This window comes from Beta vulgaris, chromosome 3 (genome assembly GCF_026745355.1).
Source record: "Beta vulgaris subsp. vulgaris cultivar EL10 chromosome 3, EL10.2, whole genome shotgun sequence".
Taxonomy (NCBI): Eukaryota; Viridiplantae; Streptophyta; class Magnoliopsida; order Caryophyllales; family Amaranthaceae; genus Beta; species Beta vulgaris.
Genome location: NC_079204.1, coordinates 26,507,877 through 26,515,254, shown reverse-complemented (window position 1 = coordinate 26,515,254; position 7,378 = coordinate 26,507,877). Strand labels below are relative to the sequence as shown.

The window sequence follows — 7,378 nt, the reverse complement described above, 5'->3', positions numbered from 1 at the left end:
CTCAAATATACTCGACCTTCAATATTCTTAATTTGCCTTCATCGATTCTCAACCACTATAATAACCCAAATCGATTTCAAATTATCCCAAAATTATTTTACCCTCGCTAGGTAGCCAACTCGGCATACGGTCACAAGGTTGCACTAATACCATCTTGTAACAGCCCGCACTTTCGAGCTGCTAATGAAACACTCAACAACCATAAACTAGAATTTAACTCATAATTAAATAAAATCAAAGCGGAAAATATCCTCAAATACACCAATAATTAAAAAAAATCCCAAAATGATACAATGAAAATATCAATAACTATCTCCAAATGAGATGTATGGAATCCTATGCTAAAAAAATTTGCCGCTTTTGTTTTCTTTGCTCCTTGATTCTAATATTGAGTTGAAAGTTGATGTTAGAATAATTGAGGTTTGGATGCCTAATATCTTATGAGCTTGAGGTTTTTGTTTTTATAAATCTTTGTTTCGCGTTTTGAGGAAATTTTTTTTTAATAAAGGTGGTAGTATGTAATAGCCCTATTTTTAAAAGTGTTTGTTAAATGCTAATTATATTTATTAAGTTAATTATGTTCCAGATATTATTATTTTATTAGACTCGAATATGAATATTTCTATTTATCACATTTGTAAAATATTTATTTATTTAATTTTATGACACTATTATTGATATATTTCGAATTTTAAGTTTAAGTTGAGTGGTATTTGGCCAAATAGGAAATTAAGTCAGCCCATTTCTTTTGCACTTGTCGGTTTGTCAACCAAACCCAATTCAATCCTTTATTTTTGTCCAATCTCTCGTGGCTCTTTCTCACACTCGCTCCCTCATCTTCATCATCATCCAAAAGAAGAACCCAACCTGTAACTCCGTCTCTCTCCCCGTCTTCCCTCTCAAACTCCATCCCCTATTTTTCTCTTTTTTCGAAGCTCCCTTTAACCTCCGTCGAGGTATGTGCGTTTTGCTAGAGATCCCCATACAACTCGCTTTCTCTCTCTTTCACTCTCCCCTTTGTGTTGCAGTTGTGTGTGTAATCCCCCACAATTTTAAAGGATTATATATATATATATATATAATATATATATATTAATATATATATATATATATATATATATATATATATATATATTAGTATTTATATATTTATATTTAAACACAAGTTAGTTTTAAAATGGTTTGACTATTTAAAAAGGTTGACTATTTTAAAAGTCAAATGAAATTATTTTTCATGGCTTAATAAAATTGAAAATATTTTAATTAAGCATGTTTTGATAAAAAGTTTTAAGTACTAATTTATATTGAAAAAGAAGTCTAATGGAACTGAGGAACCTAAAGATCCTAAAAGGATATAAAAAAGAGTCATGATGATGATGAAAGTCTTAAGTTATTTATCTTGTTGTTCATCAAATTTCATTAAACCTTATCTCTTTTTCTTAAGCCCGAAAAGGAAGCCTTTATAGAAATACCTTAGTACCCAATTATTTTATCCCACACAAATTATTTTCTTTTCCTCTCTTTCACACGCCATTCACCATACTCGACTTTTCTTTCTCTTCTTTGCACGTCATTCTCAATTCTCCTTCCAAACACTTTTCTTCTTGTTCAAGTAACGTTTCTTCTTCAACAAGAAACGTCACCAAAAATCCGAAAACACCACACAACCACCGAGGGCTGCTGCCGTGGACTGTTCTTTGTCGGCGCCTTCTTCCTCCTTCTTTTTGTTGGTTGTTTTCTTTTCTTCCTTCTTAAGATTCTATTAAAGACTATATTTTTATGTTGTCTATTATTGTTAATCATGTTCATTAGTTTAAATTACTGTTTTTAATAAGTAGTTTCGATTCATCTATAGTTTATATTATAAGAAAATTTTCAGATTTATTATTATGATTAGATTTTTAGTTTTAATCATGAAAACATGAATTTTTAGGGTTTTAAATTGCTAGAAAACCATAGTAGCATATTAGGTACTATGAGATTAACTTAGTATATGATTTTAAATATGTTATACATGTTTTAAGGAGGTTTATTAATTTTTAAAGTTGCTGTAATTTCAAAAAGGGTTTATTTATAGAGTTTTTAAGAGTTTTAATTACTAGTATGGTAGTACTATGCTAGGAATTAAAAATAATTCAAGTTTTGATATTAAACTCGACTTTTAAACATTTTTAAAGGGGGTTTTATGTACTTTAAGGCTGCTGTAATTTTTATTTAAAGTCATTAATTTCGGTTATCTTGATTTCTAGGCGGAGAATATCTCGTAGGGGACTTTTAAAGGATTAAAAGTGGCCTACAGGCTAGTTTACACGAGGTACGTACATAATTACGTGCTATGTGATTAGTATTATGTTTTAAGGAGGATTAAATTTTAGTATCATGTATAGGAACCTACTTTGTTCATATATATGTGATTTCTAGTAATTGATTTACATGTTTTATGCCTGTGTGCAAGCATGTGATTTGAGATTTATTATGAATATTAGATTGTATGTTTGTATGGAATAATTGATGCACACATGAAAAGGAAGTTTATTTATTGATCCGCATGAAGAATTAGTATATGTTATAGAAACTGAATCATGTTATTCATGTATTACTTGATGAGTATTATTTTATTATCTTATGAGGATCGTGGACCTCATTTGGTAAGTTTACAAGTTATGCCTATATAAAGGTAAGATTATTGTTGGCTAGGTTCAACAAGTAAAGAAAGTTGAGATTAAAAAGGAAAGTATTCTTGGATTATAAGTTGTGATCACTTGTTAAATCCAAAGATAAAAGAAGTTCAATGTGATTGTCTGATTATTATTTATGTGTTACTTGTATGTGTGTGTCAACACAAGTGATAATATGTAAATAACGTAAAGTGTAACGAGAATAGTTATAGACTTTAGACTGGTGCACGTCTAGAAATGGACATTAAGGGTTGGAGTAAATGGTGGTAGCCCATGGCTTTTCTAGGAATGGATTGATCAACATCCCTCTTTTATTTCAAAAGTTCCTCGATATCGCAGGTCACTCTGGAATACAGAGTCGCACCCGTATTTCGTCTTCTTAGTGAAGGCATTAATAGATAAGACAACTCAGTTCCAATAACTATTCCATTTAAAGTGAGAAATGATGTTTAGAGTCTAGTTCAGTAAAAGTTATCTGTAGAATGTTATATGATTATACTATTATTTATCCCTGCACGTTATTATTTAGTACATGTTTATGAATGCTTATGTTTGATATGTAGTACTCAGCTTTGCTGATTACGTTCGTTGTTTGTGTGTGTGATCATGGCTTTGCCTTATTGATCCTGTGATGATCCTTATGGTGAGCAGATTCAGTATAGCATTGACATTACAGGTTCGCAGATGTGCATCATTGGGAATCTGGAGTGGAGAATTTGTGTAACTAGCTTAGTTTAATTTCTGCTTTTGAGAACATATTTATTTAAGTTGTTTGAATTATTTAAGTTTGTTTGTTTAAGTCCTAAACATTTGTTATTCATTTTGAGTTATAATAAAGTTAAAGTTTAGTTAATGATTTTCCGCTGCAAAATTCTAAAGAAGCCGATACGTTATCACACGGGCGACAATACTTGGGTAATTCTGTACTTGTACATTATAAAAGTATTATCTAAAAAGGGAGAATTATCGGGGTGTTACAGTGTGCGCGATGTTGCCTACAGTGCTGCCACCACGAGTTGCGCAGGCCGTGTGGTGCCCTCGATGTGGTGCCGCTGCTATTCTTCTGTCATTTCTCTTGGTCGTCGTGTGGTTTGAAACCTCGCCCTTGTTCCGTTTCTCCTCTGTGGTGCGATTGGTGTCCTCACCCGACTAAGGTGGTGTTGCAGGTGTTGTTCGTGGTTGCTAACTTGTGGTGGTTTTGTGTCCAATTGTTGCAATTGGAAAGATCTAGTTTTATGGGTTGTTAAGGTATAATTTTGTGTTGTTTACATCTTGTTAAATTTTAGATTATTAGTTAGTGATTTGTTCTGATTATTAAACAATTTATTTGGGGTTGATATGCAATTATGTTTAAGAGTTATAGGTTTGGTTTCATAAATTTCCCTCGTTATGTTTTGTGATTATGGTGTTGTTATTGGGATATTGTTGTTATGTTATTTTTGTCGTGTTGTTGTTATTGGTTGTTATGGTTTTGTTCATCGAGCTACTGATGTTCGTGTTCCTTTTCCCTATGAGCTATCAACCATTGGTGATGATGTAGTGAAGTTGCTCCTTGCTCTATGATTCTACAATTGTCCTTGTTAAGCTAATTTAGTTTTGTCTGTTCTCTATATGGTTAGTAGCCAAATTATGTTCTTTGTTTAATTAAAATTTGTTAGTTAAGTTTAGTGAGTTTAGTTTTATAATCTAGAATTATGATTATGAATTGGGAATGATAGTCTTGTGATGTAGCTAGTGTTATTGAATGTATAGTTGATTATGATTTAAGAATCATGGAATCGGGATGTTAAAGGTTGATAATTTCTAAATTAGGAATTGGTTATGGTTCCATTTTAATTAGCTTAATTAGATTAGCTAAGATTGGTTATTGATTATTGTTGTCGTTATGAGGTAATTGTCGAAGGATTATTATGGAGGCCAAGAGAGTGATGGAGTTATCTAGTTCTGATCAAAGTTCTTATATATTAAAGAGAATGGACCGCGTATGAGGTAACTTTTATGTTCAGTAAAATCATTTACTTATACCCATGTGTGCGTGGATTTCTTCATTCTTTTTGATAAATAAGTTCGTACTATGGTCTTAGCTATGAATGTGCTGCTATGAGTATGCAACTGTTTTGCTGCTTAACTTATGAACTAAAAATAGAAAGTGGGCAAGGTATAGGAGGAGGATGATTACACTTTTGACCTGATATGATCGGCTATGCTCCATATGAACCTTGGGGGTAGTGATATGTCTATTTTATATAGAGTTTTTACCCCCATTCTTCATGAATTATTGGTCTTAATTGCGCTCTTAGGAGCCCTTTTTAGTACTAATCTGTTCCTTGTAGTGTGTTTGTGTTCTTAGATTGATTATTGTAGGAATTAGCATATTTCGGTGCATTTCCTATTCTTTTACACCACTACAAGAGACGGTGTGATTTTGGGAGCACGATCACTTTGCATGAGTTGGATTCTATGGCTCACGAGCTTTCCAAGAGGTGATCGTTTGCTTAGTTTCGACAAATCAAGCAGAAGTTATGACATTTTGAAGATCGGACATTGGGCATCAAAAGTTGATGACCGCCCGACCAGGCGAAAACCGCCCAGGTTGGTCGGGCGACTTAACTTAGCCAAATTCGAAGGAGCCAAAAGAAATATGCTCGCGGGCTCGACCGGACGAAATCCTCCCGGCTCGGTCGGGCGAGGAGAAGACAAGTGAGATTTAAGACCTGGAATGCGCTCGTTCGGGCGCGACGAAGTATGATAGCACCTGACGACCACCCGATCGGGTGAAATCCGCCCCGGCCGGTCGGGCGAGACCTTTTTAAAGCTTTTTTGAGCGCTTGTTGGCGCCAGTTTCAATGGACATATAAATACTTACCTTTTCAGAATTAAAAAGACTACGTTTTGTTATTAGAGAATAGACGACTACTTTTTAGAGAGTTATTGAGAGGCACTCTATTATTGAACCCTTGAATTCTGCAAATTTGATTCATTCAAGTAAAGACTAAGTTTTTCTAATCTCTTCTTTTCCTTTATTATTTTTATATCTTCCAATTTATTATATTGCTTTGTTATTTCAATTATGAGTGATAGTTCATTAATCTAGGGTTAAGTTAAACCCTAGCAATGATTAATACATAGAATTCCTCCATTAATCCCAAGTTTATGTGATCAATTGTTCTTGTTTGATTGATTGTTCTTATTCATTATCATACTAGGGATAGATGATTTTGATTTGACTCCTTATTATCTTGTTTTTCAATGGGAATTGAATCTAGATGGTTTTGTTGATTCAATCAAGAGTATGAATATCTCTATGGGAATAAGTAGATAGGATTCTAGGAATTTAATTGTGATGCTATGTTAATGTCTCTTTCTTGCATGATTCCATGGGAATAGGTTTGATTGCTTGTTTAGAGTAGCCATTGGTACTCGGGAGAGATCTTTGGTAGTTATAGGGTGCATTACTCCTTTGAATCTTGATTATGTTTATTGGGATGGAAATTATTCATGTATTGGTCATGCTAGTGGTGAACTTAATTCTAGATGTTTTAATATTGATTATACCTTGTGTGTTCTAGTATTGTCATAGTTTAGTGTTATATTAGTTCAACACCTTTTCATCATTGTTTGTCACTTGTTTAGTTAATTGAGTCAAGATCTAGTGTTTGATACTGTTTGTCCCTGTGGATTCGACCTGACTTCCTGCTACATAGTTAGGAGATTAGTTAGGAAATTACTTTTGTTAGGTGCGCGCAACACGCCTAACAAATTTTGGCGCCGTTGTCGGGGACTAATGGTATTAGATTAGTTTATCTGTGATTGATTTAGCTAAACTTTTTGTTCGATCATTGTCACTCTATTTGTGTTTGATCTCTTTTCTTTCAGTCTTTTTGTTGCATGCGCACTCGTAGCAAGGGTTCACAAGATCTATTACTCTTGATCGCGAGATCGAAGCTACGCAAGGAGATTAGGAGGTCAGAAGAAACAACAACAACAAGAACAACAATGGGAGACGAAGCACCACCAAAGTCTCTAGGGAATATGCTATGCCCGATGAGACCACCACCACCATTACAGACCACAACCCTGCACACATTTCGAGCTCAAGCCACAGTTCATCCAGTTTATCTCACAGGACTCATATGCGGGAACACCCAAAGAGAGCCCTACTGATCATTTGGCTAACTTTTTAGAAAAATGCAATACTTTGAAATTAACAATGTTTCTGATGATTTAATTCGTATTGTGCTTTTCCTTTTTCTCTCAGGGAAAGCAAAGGAATGGTTTAAGAAGAAGAAAAGTGAGGAAGATTGCCACATGGCCAGAACTGAAGAAGGCTTTTCTTTACAAGTTCTTCCCTCCTATGAGAACTTCCAAGTTCAGAAAGAGATATCTGGCTTTCAACAACATGAATTGGAGTCTCTCTATGAAGCATGGCAGAGATACAAGGCTTTGCAAAGGCAGTGTCCACACCAGGCATTCCTGAGTGGTTGATTCAGACATTCTACAATGGTCTGAAGCATGAAGTTCGAAGTTCTATTGATGCCGCATCTGGCGGTACTTTCATGGCAAAAACTCCAGAAGCGCGAAGACATTGTTGGATGATATGGCTGCCAACAATTACTGAATGACTGGATGTGTCTCGTGGACCCCTAAAAAGGGAGGTAAGTATGAGGTTGATGCTATTGCTACTTTAACTAACACTGTGC

At 34.3% G+C, this 7,378-nt stretch overlaps 1 non-coding gene across 1 annotated transcript; it reads right to left on the bottom strand.

Moving 5' to 3' along the window:
* Positions 1-7,044: 7,044 nt before the first annotated feature.
* LOC125496186 (small nucleolar RNA R71) lies at positions 7,045-7,150 on the bottom strand. Its single transcript, XR_007272886.2, has one exon. It is a non-coding gene; the product is annotated as a small nucleolar RNA R71 (small nucleolar RNA).
* Between the last annotated feature and the right edge of the window lie 228 nt (positions 7,151-7,378).